Genomic DNA, 14082 nt, shown 5'->3' with positions numbered 1-14082 from the left:
GTGATGCCTGTTACAGAATGAAGACCCCAATACCCCAGCCACAATTAAAGAAGACAAAGATTAAATTCAAAAGCACAGTTGGGTTGTTCCTAAAAGCAGATGCTAAATATAAAAACGTGAAGCCTTGATTTTGGCACCATGGAAAGCTCAAGAAACAGAATGCCTCCAGCTGGGTCCTTCTCTACATAAAATGGGCGCAGAGCGCCATCTGCTGGATGCCTGGACTTCGAACTACCTGCCACAATTCGGAATGAGTGATAAACTTCCAGCAGATTATTTCTGATTGGCCACAGACAAAACACACGCAAAAACTAATTCCATATTTATTCCTTTTATTTTCAATTTTCACCCCTTTCACCCTTAATTTAGCATGGTAATATTTCCTTATTAATAACATGAATTGAGCTCATTTTTGAAATCTGAACTTCAAACAATTGTATGAAAATTTCTAATTATACGCCTAAAAAGGTAGGATAAACCCCTGTCTCCCTTCCCCTCATATTTAAAAATTGTCAAAATTTTGCCATATTTGCTTCTATCTCCTGTTTCCTTTGCTGAAGTAATTAAGGCAAATCCCAAGTATCACATATAACTTCACAGTGTGAATCTCCTTTTTAAATTAGACATTTTTATAAACATGATATTATTACAATAGCTGAAAAAATATTAATAAATCTTTGTTATTATCTCATTCTCAGTCCACAATCTGATTTCCCCGATTGTCTGAAATAATTTTGTACTATTGGTTTGTTCAGATTAGAATCACAGCAAGGATTCAACCCAATTCAATACATTTAAACCCATGAGTTTATACACATCTAAAAAAAAATCAAGTCGGTCACAGAAAGAATGATGAAAGAGAGGAAGGGAGGCAGGGAAGGAAACAATCATTTCTAATCAGACAACATTAAAGTAACTAGGGCACATGGTACTGGCATAAGAACAGACATATAGATCAGTGGAACAGAACAGAGAGCCCAGAAATAAACCCATGCCTTTATGATCAATCAATATTTGACAAAGGAGGCAAGAACATACAATGGAGTAAAGACAATGTCTTCAATAAATGGTGTTGGGAAAACTGGACTGGTACATGCAAAAAAAAAAAAAAAGAAAAGAAACTGTAATAGGACACCAACTTACACCATATACCAGAATAAACTTAAAATGGATAAAAGACTTAAATGGTCATGGTACCATAAAAATCCTAGAGGTAAACATAGGCAGTAAAATTTTAGATGTCTTGTAGAGCAATATTTTTGCCAATATATCTCCTTTGTTTCTCTTGAAACAAAAATAAACAAATTAGACTACATCAAATTAAAAAGTTTATGCACAGCTAAAGAAATCATTATCAAAATGAAAAGGAAACTGACTGCATGGGAGAGCATATTTGTGAATGATACATCGGATAACAGTTTAATTTCCAAAATATATAAAGAACTTATACAACTCAACATCAGGAAGACAAACAACCCAATTAAAAAATGGGCAAAGGACCTGAATAAACACTACTCCAAGAAGGACATATAGATGGCCCATAGACATATGAAAAAATGCTCAACATCGCTGGCTATCAGAGAAATACAAATTAAAAGCACAATGAGATACCACCTCACACCTGCCAGAATGACTATCATTAATAAATCAACAAGCAGCAAGTGCTGACAAGGATGTGGAGAAAAGGGAACCCTAGTGCACTGTTGGTGGGAATGCAGACTTGTGCAGCCACTGTGGAACTGCCTTTTCACTCAGCGATTCCACTTCTGGGAATATATCCTAAGAATATTTGCCCCTCCATATTCATTGCAGCATTATTCACAGTACCTAAGATCTGAAAACAGCCTAAAGTGGCTATCCGTAGATGAATTGATAAAAAGCTGTGGTACATTTACTCAGTGGAATACTACTTGGCCATAAAAAAGAAGGAACTCATCTTTTGCAACAGCATGGATGGACCTGAAAAGTATTATGCTAAGTGAAATAAGCCAGTCAGTGAAACACAAACACCATATGATCTTACTTATATATGGCATCGAATGAACAAAATAAACCAACGAGCAAAATAGAATCAAAGGCATAGAATCATGGAACAGACTGACACTGTAAAAGGGTAGGGGGGAGGAGGGACTGATGGAAAGAAGGTGAAAGGATTAGTCAAAGAACATATATGCATGACCCATGGACATGGGCAATGGTGTGTGGATTGACTGTAGGAATGGGGGTGGGGGTTGGGTAGAGCGGGCAAAGGGGGAAAATTGGGACAACTACAATAGGATAAACAAAAAAATATTTTTCAAAAATATTTGAGTTCCAAAATAAACAATATATCTTACTACAAAATGAAAATAAATAAATAAATAAATAAATAAATAAAATAACTAGACCACAAACTTCTTACTCTGAAAATTGACAACTAAAGGAAAGGATTACATATATATATATATACTGCCCACATGAATGAACTATACTCCAGTGTGAAAGTAGCTCTATTTCATAAAGGACGTTCTTCTTTACAGAAGGCTTCCATCTAATAAAAGTGCACACAAGAAAATCTCTGTGTTGTATCTCTTATTGAACTGATGGAGGTGAGGCTTGCAAATGGAAACATTAGAGAAAAGATGATTGATGAGACCATGACGGGAGGGATCAGGTTGTCAATCCTGCTCCTACTCAGCAAAACTGACATCACTGAAAGTTTACCAGTCTTGTTTCCTTCTGAAGTTTACAGTCTGTGTATAGCCTGTTTTTAATGCTCTGGGGGGTTATTTTTTTAGTTTTTATGCTCAGACCTCTATTTCTTATTTTACAACATTGTACAGTACCTATCAACTCCTCATTATATATTATTTCTCTTCCTACCTTCTCTCCCCATTTCTATCTCCTGATTTGATCGTCATTTTTTTTCTTATAATGACCAGCTTGATAACTTTAAGTAAAATGTTAAACTTTTTTTTTGAGACATTATCAACTGAATTCAGGTAAGGCCAGGAAATTCTCTTACTTACACTTTCCCCATCTTCCTTCCAATGGGTATATGTTGCACCTTTTTTATTTTGCTTATTAATGTTTATACTATTGATAAACTATTACTTTTATAATCATATTTCTCACAGTTGTTTGGCTCCTTCTAAATTCAAATGATTTCAACACACATGAAAAGTCCTTTTAACACAATATCTTCCTTATCTCTTCATTAGTACCAATCTGTTGCTGAATTTTGTTTCTTTTTCCTTGGGCTCATAAATTCTATAATCTCTGATTATTTTTCTTTTAAGTTTGAGAATTTCTATCTGATTATACCTATGTTTGTACAACGATTTTTTGGAATTTGTTGGGTATGATATTCTTGGCCATACCTTCTTTCCCTCAAGCTTTGTAGATGTAGTTCCTTTTTCTATGGACATTTAAAATGTCTATGGACAAGCCGGATTGACTGATTTTCACCTTGGTAAGTTAATTGCTTTATCTATTCTGGATGCCTAAATAATGCTTTCTTTATCCTTGAAATCCAATACCATAATAAGGATGTGTCTCCTTATTGATTCTTCTCAATACATTTTTTTCCAGAATAAATTTACATTTTCCAAAACCAATTCTTCCTTTGTTCAGAAAAAGTATCCTTGAAAATATTGTTATCTTTGAAAATATTGTCTGTTGAGTTTGTTGGGGTTTTTAATTCAGTATTGGCTTGGCTATTATTATTATTATTAATTATCATTATTATTTTTCTCAACGTCTTAATTTCCTTGTCTTTTTATTTCTCTGCATTCACTGTGAGTCTCAAAACTTTCTCCCTGGTCACTTATTCAGTTCTTAGATATGTTTGTTCTATTTCTTGCTCTATTTCATTTTATTTATTAATTCTGCAATGGTATTTAATTTTTAGTACTTAATCTATTTCCTTAGCTCAACAATTTTTTTCTCACAACTGCAGTTATTATCTCATTTTTGAAATCTTGTTTAATTACATGTTTGTATTTAGTAAGTTCTTACATAGAGTTGCCCTGGCTGGTTTAGCTCAGTGGATTGAGCGTTGGCCTGTGAGCTAAGTGTCTCTGGTTCGATCTTCCAGTCAGGGTACATCAGAGAAGGAAAACTCTGACTCCAAAAAACCTCCGCTGCCTTGCGGCATACCTCTTCAGGGGAAAGGCTAAGGGAGTAAACCCCGACAGAAAATCCAGAGCCGGAGTCCCTAAGGCGGTTTGACGTTGTAGTCAACACCGGCAACTCCTGCGGTGCACCTGAAGCCAAGCTGTATCGACTCCGTCTTTCCCTTGGACCCTTCAGCTGCGAAGAGAGGGGGGGTCTGCTGCATGGGCAACAGCAGACCCTCCATATTATCCTGCCCAGGCTCTGTAGCTTCAGCGTCATCGCAAGATGTCGATTCAACACGGGAGGAGACAGATACCATGTCACTCCCGAGTCGGACTGCACAGCCATTCTCGGCGGTGCAGATAGACTCTTAAGAAGCTACACCATCGTCTCTCGAGATGGACGGCTGCCAACGACGACGGCCGACATAGAGTAAAATACCCTTAGGAATATTTCCTCTTTGGTTTTTACTTCTTCTGGATAGATTTTTCCATCTGTGTTTCAAATTTTATATTGCAATGCTTACATGGTGGGGTGGAGGCATTGCTGCAGTTGATGCATGATGTTTTTATTATCTCGCTCTTAAATGGCAGGCTAGATTTAGTTCAAATTGTTCCTTTTGATTCTCTTTCGCTTTTCTGCTATCGTGTGTTTGCCCTATGAATATTCTAGAGTTGGACTTTCAGAGGCCAAGGGCAGGGATAAGGGGAATGTACTGTGGTTGTGGGCAGCTTTATTGCCACACTGGCCTTTGCCCTCTCCTCTGTGGCCTTACCTAACATCTGTGTCCACCATTCAACCATCCCACCTTACTGCATCTTCGCACAAACCTGGACCTCATATGGTTACCCCAGCCCAGAGTGAGGCCTGAAGCAGAGAACGTTTCATCCCTTCCACTCTGGGAGCTGCTGTGACTCCGCAAAGCAGGAAATTCTTAAAGAATGTAAAATGTAAGAGTTCCCAAGGTCAGGAGAAAAACTTTGCCCTGGATTCTCAGTGGATCTTTTCCCCACCTCCCACTTCCTCAAACACCTCATTATGTTTTTATCTTCTGTCCTCTATTCAGCTGAACTTTTGTAAGGGAAACTTCAAAACACATCCAACAATAGGGAAACCGATATAATAAACCTCGTGCACCCATCATCCAACTTCAACTATTACTAACAAACACATGGCTTCTCTTGTCTCATCTATGTCCCCACCTCCAACCCACTCTTCCCCACCCTGCCTTCCCCACCCCTCATACCAAGACTCTGGCTTAATCCCAGGTCTCAGGCCATCTCATTTTTCTGCTGAATTTTTACTCCTTGATGTGCTAAAGAGGAAACCGCAGGCATCACATGCTTATGCTCATGACCTAATTGCAGTTTCAACCTAATCACAGTTTCAACCTTCACCAGAAATGTAATCTTAATCAACAAGTCTGGAATTTTTGGTTCAACATCAGTGAGGTCATCTATCACCTGGGCCCTCTCCCCCAAGAAAGAAGAGGCAATCTGCATGTAAAACCCTAGTCATTCCCTTCTCCAGATGTCTTGGTCTAAAAATCATCCTTTCCTTTCTTTTAATTGCTCTCTTGCCTGACCATTCTTCCTACAGAAATCTTCAACTTGTACTACCCACTCAGAGCTCTCTTCTGGTTGCTATGGGGGATGCTGACCAATTCATGAGTCACTTAATAAAGCCAATTAGATCCTCAAATTTTCTCAGTTGAAATTTGTTCTTTAGTGGATGGAGGGCCCAGCTGCTCAGTGTTGGTGATCCAGGCATTCTTCTCCTCTCTAGCCAGCAGGGGCTTCAATGTGGGTAAGTCCAGTACTTATCCTCTCTGGTGGGTCCTGGAGATGGAATACGTGAAATTTTCTGCTTCCTCTCCAAGGTGGCCTACACCCTCCCTTCTGTCTTTCCTCAAGCTGGAGATTATTAGTGAGATCCTCTAGAATTTTGTTCATCATTGGGAGCTACATTGAAATGTGATAATTCTCAGAAACTTTGGTCTTAATCTTTCATAACCCCAAGCCTGTTCCTCATTTTTACTGCTATTAGTAAGATTGCCAAACAAAATACAGGACACCCTTGCAATGTTTGGGACATAATTACACTAAAATATTGTCATTTATCTGAAATTCAAATTTAACTGGGTATCCTGTATTTTTTCTTTGCTAAATTTAGAAACCTTAGCTATTGAAAGAGTTGCTGGCTTCATTTACAGTGTTCTTGCTTGGTTGGTGGGTTGATTTACCTACATAAGTAGGCAGTTAGACAGGCATGAGCAGAGCAAGGACCAGAGGCTGGAAAATCCAGGTGCTTTGCAACTGGGAAAATAAAGACCTCATCCCTGAGGTGACCTTTCCTTCCGTAGCATATAGTTGGTCATGCAGCTTAGATCTCCTGCCCTTTCATATTGCTGATCATATGGTTCAGACACTCCTCTGACCTTCCCTCCCCTACATGTCACTAGTCATTTAGTAGACCCTCTTAGAGGAGGAACAAGGGAGCCAGAGAATAGTCTCGTATGACTCCCACACAAGCACTTGTGCAACCACTCCCTCAACTGTTAAGCCCTTAACAGAGAGAGAATTTTGGTCAAGGTAGAGGTAATATCTAAGCCTCTGTTGTGTTTCAGCTCCGGGTTCAGAAAAGCAGCAAAACCAGATGAAGCAACTGTCATGGCTGATACCAGGACCAGCTGCAATGACTAATGACGGTGTAGACCAGTCAGTGGAAACCATGACCTTGAAAGGACACACCTGGAGAAGTTGATGAATATTCTATTGAGATCTTCCCCTAAGACCTCCCCTAAGATTATTGCCTTTAGAGAATGGATAAAAAGGACCCAGTGTTCTCTCTCTCTCTTTCTCCCTCTCCTTATTCCTCTCTCTCTCCCTCTCACTCTCCCTCACTCCCTTCCCCCCTCTGTTCCTCCCTCTCACCCATGCCTTTTCCCAGCCCCTTCTTAGGCATGCTCTTTCTCGAGTTCACAGGTAACTTTTCCCCTTCTTCCTCCCCAGACACATTATCTTTCCCCTTCTTTCTCCTAAGCTCCAAGAGCCCTTCTTTTGTCTCTGTAACTTGTTTTCTGAGCCCACACAGCCTAAGTGACTCACTTCTTCCATGTCTTACTTCTTCTACCACTGTGACTTTACAAATAAACTTTTGCTTGTATTTGGGTCTTGGTTCTGAATTCTTTCTTGCCAGAGCTCAAGTACTGAGGTTGCTGAACCAAGATCCAATTACCAGTAACATTCTGGTGCTGTTTGCCATTAACAATTATTTCAATTGCTGGGTTTGCTGACAGGGAGATTTTTAGGTCAGGCTTTACTCTGTCATCTTAAACTAAAACGTCTAACATTTTATTAAACATTAAAATGACTCATACAATTTGTACATATATTTAACTTCATTTCCTGTTTAATATGTCAAATACACTTAGGAGAAGCATATTCATGACTTTTGAGTTTGTTTTTCTCTTTGCTAAAAATTAAATTAACATTTTAGTATATATATATTTATTTTTTTTTAATCTAAATAAATAATGTCCCATTTTGTGGTCAGTGCACCAGACACATAATGAATGGTATTTTTTTTTAAGGATCTTTTTTTCTATTTTTAGTTTTTCTAGACAAAGTATTCCTAAAGTCTTTCACTAACTTAAAATCTAATTTGGTCAAAAACTCTTTCTCATAAGAAACCTCTACCTGAGCTCTGAAACTTCTTTCTGTCACAGAGAGTGAGATCTTGGTTAATAACAAATCATGGAAAGAGTATTGACAAGACTCTTCTTTTGAGTTGTTTGTCTAAATGTGCAAGGACCACTAAAAAATGAAGCTCTAAGAAAGCCACACTTCTTCCCAGCTCTGTCTTTTAGTGACATCAGGTTGGGACCTGAAATTAGTCCTGGTGGGAATATTTACCTGAGAGATGTGGGCAAATGCTACAAATCTGGACACTTTTATTTTTATCAAAAAGCTGGTTATTAAACAGTCACTCAGCATATCACAAAATCAACATATTGGATGAGCCATTATAACAAAATAAACATTAGTGCTATAGAGGAAATGAGGTGGAAAGATAAAAAAAGGGAGTCAGGAGGACTGGAATGCTGAGTCTAGGATTTAGCACCCTGTCCAGGGCTCCTGAGCTTTCCTCTCCATGGCCTCCCCGCACCCACAGTCCTTTGCACATCTGAGGGGCCTGGTTTGCTCCTCTCCTCCTGCTCCAAATCTTTTATATCCCAGTTCTTCCAAGGAGTATTTTTTTCAATCTGCCCAAGAAATCAACTCAAATCAGAGCTATGATAACCCTTATCGTTTTTAATATATTGGAATTATTTTCTGCCGTTGGACAGAATTTCTCTGGCCACTTTTGCACAGATATCTGAGAACACACATTTGTATAAAGGACTTTCTGCAGAACTCCTTATTTGACAACTAATGCCTTAATTTATCTGAACACTACAGAGGGATATGAAGGAAAAAGTGGATGTAGTGGCTTCTGAGTGATTAAACCATGACCAGTAAAATCAGTCCAGAGAGTGTATGCACAATCAGAATTGGCATCTCACTTCTGCTGATAATCTAAGCAAATGTACTACCTTTGGAGCATATCATTGTTCTAAAATTACTGCACAATTGAAAACTGTACTGTGTATATATGAATAAGAATACCAAATAGAATGCATTGCTTTAGCTCTTGTTCTGATATCTGATATCACAAAAATGTCAGTTGCTCATTTATGCCCCTGGGCATTCAGAAATATTTTCTTTCTGTTTATAAATACATCAAGTATTCCCTTCTGTTGCTTTGATCATGTGCAGCTGTTAACTTAGAGCTACTTTCGGAAAATGGCACTGCAGGGTGAAAAGGGCTGCATTCAGACTTGATCAGCCATCTGGAGTGGTGAGCTGCTCTGCTGCCCTCATGTCTTTCTGATTTGATTTCTACAAAGTAGGGAAGTTTCTAGTAAAAAGTACATTAATGTAGACATAACTGAGAGATGCTCACACCTTCAGAAACTTTTCTGCTTACTGAAGAAAGCTCAGTCCTTGCTGCAGTTTATTTATAGGATAATCAAGTGAACTCCTTTAGCCAATTCAAGAAGGATGTACAGAAACTGTTTTAGAGACATGTAATGTGAGGTCACAGCCCCTGTTGACAGATTCTTGTTCACTCTACCCGAGTCTTTATTTCCTATCAGCTGGGAAACTCTTTTGGGAAGGTCCTAGTTTTCCACAACAAGACTCATACTACCTTTTGCCCGAGAGACACTCACTCCATCTAACAGGAATGAAACATATGGTACAGTACCTTTAACTCAAGTAATGATAACCCCTTCGCTCCGTTTTTGAGAGTACCTCATCAAGTGAAAAAAGCAAGAATCATGATACATCAGTGAATGGTTTCATTCCTTTTCCTCAATAATGCAAATGCATTCACAGTATTGCAATTTATTTCATATAGGTGAATGACATCATTAAAGTAAAATGCAATTAACATAACTTTTTATACGTAACTTTAGAAAAGCAAAGATGCCCAATAGTCTGCTTTGATTTATCCCTGGTCCTGATGTTTCATTTTGTCTTCCTTGCAAGATATTTACATATATTCTAAGCACTGGGCATTAGTGATATAGATTTTACAAGCATAAAAATATGTAATTACCTAGAATAATATATTGTTTGGAATGTTTTCAATTTTATACACTAGGAATTCTGACTCAACTGGCTTAAAGAAACAGAAAAATCAACTATCACACATGACAGGTACTGAAGTTGGATAGCTCCAGAACTGGGTGTTTCAAGTGATGTCATAAAACACCCAATTCTTTCCATATTTCTGTTCTTCACCCTTTATATGTCAGCTGCATCTCTGCTATAGCCCCCAGGATCACACGATGGCTGTTAGTGTTCTACTCATTTCATCCACAAAGATCAATGTCTAACTAAGATTTATTCTTTTCTTACTTTTCTTTATAGGAATGAAAAAAATTGTTCCCAGAAACTTTCATCCAATTACTCTTTATGTCTCATTGGTTCTACCCTAAAGCAATCACTCCTACGGGGAATGAAACTATTAAGATATGCTTTGTTTGTTCCAGACTTGCCCTTGGTCCATGTGGGAAGGCTGCTCTGGAACATAAAATCAGCATCTGCCAGCAAGTGAAAAGCTTACACTGAATCAGTAAGGCTCTTCAGTGATGGAGCTGCCCAAGATTCTATCCTGTTGCCTTCTATCTTGACTCTATTCAGATCACAAGATTTTACATATTTTTCTACTACCTATTAACCAATGACTCTCAAATTTACATCTCTAATTTACAATTAATTGCAGCCCTAGTTTTAGACTCAAAATTCAAGCTGCCTACCATTGCAGATCTTCCAAAATTACCTTTTCTCCTATATGTGATCTACAACCAATACCCTTTATCACAACTAATAAATTAACTACATAACCAATTTACCAAGCTAGGTAACTCAATATTATTCTTAATTTATCCGTCTTCCTTTCCTTATGCAATACATTCATTTATTTCCAAATTGTGCTGATTTAATTTCCTAAATGTTTCTCAAATAAGACCTCTTCTACATAGCCTCCAATTTGTTCTGTATGACTCAAGTTTGTCCCTATTCATTTCTACTTCTGTTGTCACTAGGATGACCTCCTCAAACCCAAGGGAAATGTCAGTTCCCTAAGTATTGTGTAAAAATCTCAGTGGCTTACAGAGGGGGGCAAAAAAACAGCATAATCTTAAGACCCTTTACAATCCGTTCCTATCTTATCGGGTGAAGCTTCCTCTTCCAACTCTCCCAAGAAGCACCCTCTCAATCCCTGGACACTGAACTTCCTACTATTTCCTGGTGTTTTCAAACCTTTTATGAGGTTTGCTTTTATATACGATAGTTTCCACCACCTTGAGTTCTCTCCCCTAGTTTTCACTTAGGAAATTCTGGATCTTTCTTTAATAATCAGTTCAAAATATTATCTCCTCCAAACAATTAATTTTAAAGTATAAAATGTAGTATTTAACTCTAAAAATATTTAAAGTAATGCACAATAACACAATATTGGCTCAAAAACATTATGTTAAGTGAAAGAAACAGACACATTAGGCTGGATAAAATATGACCCCATTTATGTGAAATGTTAAAAATGGCAAAAATTACAGGGACAGAAAAAGACCAAGGATTGCTTGGGACCAGGAGTAGAGAGGTCAGGCTGTCTGAAGGACAAAAGGGAAATTGGGGGCGGGGGGGGGGGGTGAAATGTTTTAAGCCTGTGTTATGGTGGTTACATGACTATATACATTTTCTTAAACTCACCAAACTGTACATTTAAAATGAATGGGTTTACATGAAAATTAGACTTTAATAAAGATATTAAAAATACTCCTGCACCCAAACTTTAAAGAAACACTTTAAAAACACTATTTAACTGAAAGTTTTACCTATGAGTAAATTACAAAGGCTTAAAATTTATACTACTCAATGTTGCTAAGAATTTATTAAAATGTGTGTTCTCCTACATGACTAGGTATGGGTGGTAATTGATAAGACCCTTTTTAAAAATTATTTGAAAATGTGTATCAGGGGGCTTGATTTTTTTCTTTAATGTGGAGCTTTTACTTCTGGGGATATTTTTTAAGGAAATACTCTGAAGTACATAAAAAAAGGTTTATGCATAAATGTTTATTGAAATATTTATTTGTTATATGAGACCTCAGAAAAAACCCAAATGTGGCAACAAAGGAAAACAGTTAAGTCATTAGAACTTCATGTTTTTAGTATCATTTCCTTGTGGAGTTCACAAATGTCCCAGGCAGTCTCTCAGTTGCCACGGTTCCATAGCCCAGTGTCCATGTCCCTGTGACCAGGATGCTCATTGCAACCAGAATGCTCATATTCAGTCAGCTTCCAGCTGTTGTTTGGCAGCTGAACATTGGCTCTGAATATTAAAAGGAGAGAAAGTGCTCCCAGAACTCTATCAAGTTCATTGTAAATGACTTACCTGGTAACTGTAACTCAGGAATTAAATTATCACAGGTCTCACTAGACACAGAATAAATTATCTGAGGTCTTGTGCTATGTCTGTCCCTCAGAACCCCCAACTACCTAACATCATGTTTTGCACTTTGAGAGAATTAAGTAAAATGTTTGTTATTAGCTGATTGACTGATAATTGTTAAATCTGGGTAACATTTAAGGTAATTATAGATCATATTTGCAGAGCACTTTATAGTTTAGTAAGCACTTTCACGTAAGTACAAAGAAATAAGAATATATACACCAACATTTCAGACAAAATCTAGTAAATAACAATACAATGTTATATCCATTTGAGTAACTCTTTACTAAAATTTGTAGCTTATTATATGAGCAAAAAGAAAGTGAACATAAAAATGATAAATTCCAAGAGTTCCAAAAAAGAAGAAATGTCATTTCTTTCTCCTTTGTACAGTAGGCATCAAATTGTAAAGGATGTTAAAAATTATACCTTTGTGTTTCCTTAGCAAAATAATGTTAAAAGGTCCTACGCAGTAATATGACAAAACAAACTTCATTCTGCCCAAACCTAAGCTCATTACACCATGAACCAAATCCCTTAATCTCCCCCATGAACCTCTGCTCACCTCCTCTGATCCAGTTATGACACCTCCACCTGGTCACCAAGCCAGGACCTATGGATCCCTGTGGAATGGCACTTAGGTGTATGATGAACATTCCAGACAGTGAACACTTTCAAAATTCTGAAACATATGCAAAACATTCATTTGATTAAGGCAGTCAACAAATAGGAATATATTAAAGACAATGGACTGGATTAAAGACAAATTGAAATAACACAACCCTGATTTTTATATAATCTTTGACATTCTTTCCCAGCCAATTAATCATTTGGGAAAGTGTCTTTTGATAGTCTAATTTTTAACTAATTAAGTTTAGTCGACTTGCTTTCAGCTAATTAACCTAGAGATGTGAGCCTAATTCTCCTCTGAACACCTGACTCTGAAAATTCACTTAATTCAGATTTTTTAACAACATAAAAAGGGATGCTTTAACTTGACACTATATAAAGACAACAGGGGGTTCTCTAAAAATATGCATACTATGGAAGAGTTCAATACTGTAGCATGCTAAAGAGTTAACTTCAGCACAATTATGCATACAACAAACAATACAAAAGGAATTTGAAAAAATTTTAGCCAGATAACTAAGAAAGATGTTTCTGCTCTGGTCTTGTGCAGATTTTCACTTCCTTTGCCTTTCTAATTCTGCATTTTCCAGTTATACTCTGTGTTTGAAGGTGGTCCACAGACCTCTAGTTTACAATGCAAGAGAACTTCCTTTTATGTGGATATTTCAGCAATTATTATGAATGATAATTTGTATAAGAATCCTTGTCTCATGTAAGAATTCATATATAAGAATGAGTTTCTATCTGCATATGTTCAAAGTTTATACTTTAAGTCTAGAATGGTTCTGTAGTTCCATATTTTCTATTGCAGGGGTCTATAAAATTTGTGCTGCCCCTTCTGCTGTTCCAGGATGCTGTCTCTGGGTGTGCTGTACTGGACTTAGTACCCCTGCTTTGTGAATTTTGGTCTTAATTATGTTTCAGTGGAAGTTCCACAAAACTCTGGGTTTTGGAAGGAAAGGATAGCTTCTTGACTGCCTTCTCTCCAGAACATGAAACTTCTGCTTTGCTCTAGTGAACCTCAAGCCTGGCAAGAACACCCACAGGTGTCATAAAGGCCCTATATCCAGGCTGCTTTACAGCTGAGGCTTTTACATAACAACGTGAAGCTTTGTGGGTTTTCTTGAAATGGAATTTAGTTCTTCCCACCAAGAGCTATAAAGCACATGGTGTCAGGTGGTAGCACCAAAGAGTTTGACTGCATAAGTGGAAGAAAACAAAAGAAAATGAATAAGTATTTGCCTAGTATCAGTCTTGCTCAAAAAGCAGAACATTTGCAATCATTATCCCTAGTGG

The sequence above is a fragment of the Furipterus horrens genome, unplaced genomic scaffold (assembly GCF_987537825.1).
Source record: "Furipterus horrens unplaced genomic scaffold, mFurHor1.1.pri manual_scaffold_6, whole genome shotgun sequence".
In the NCBI taxonomy this organism is placed as follows: Eukaryota; Metazoa; Chordata; class Mammalia; order Chiroptera; family Furipteridae; genus Furipterus; species Furipterus horrens.
This window is presented reverse-complemented; position numbering follows the sequence as displayed.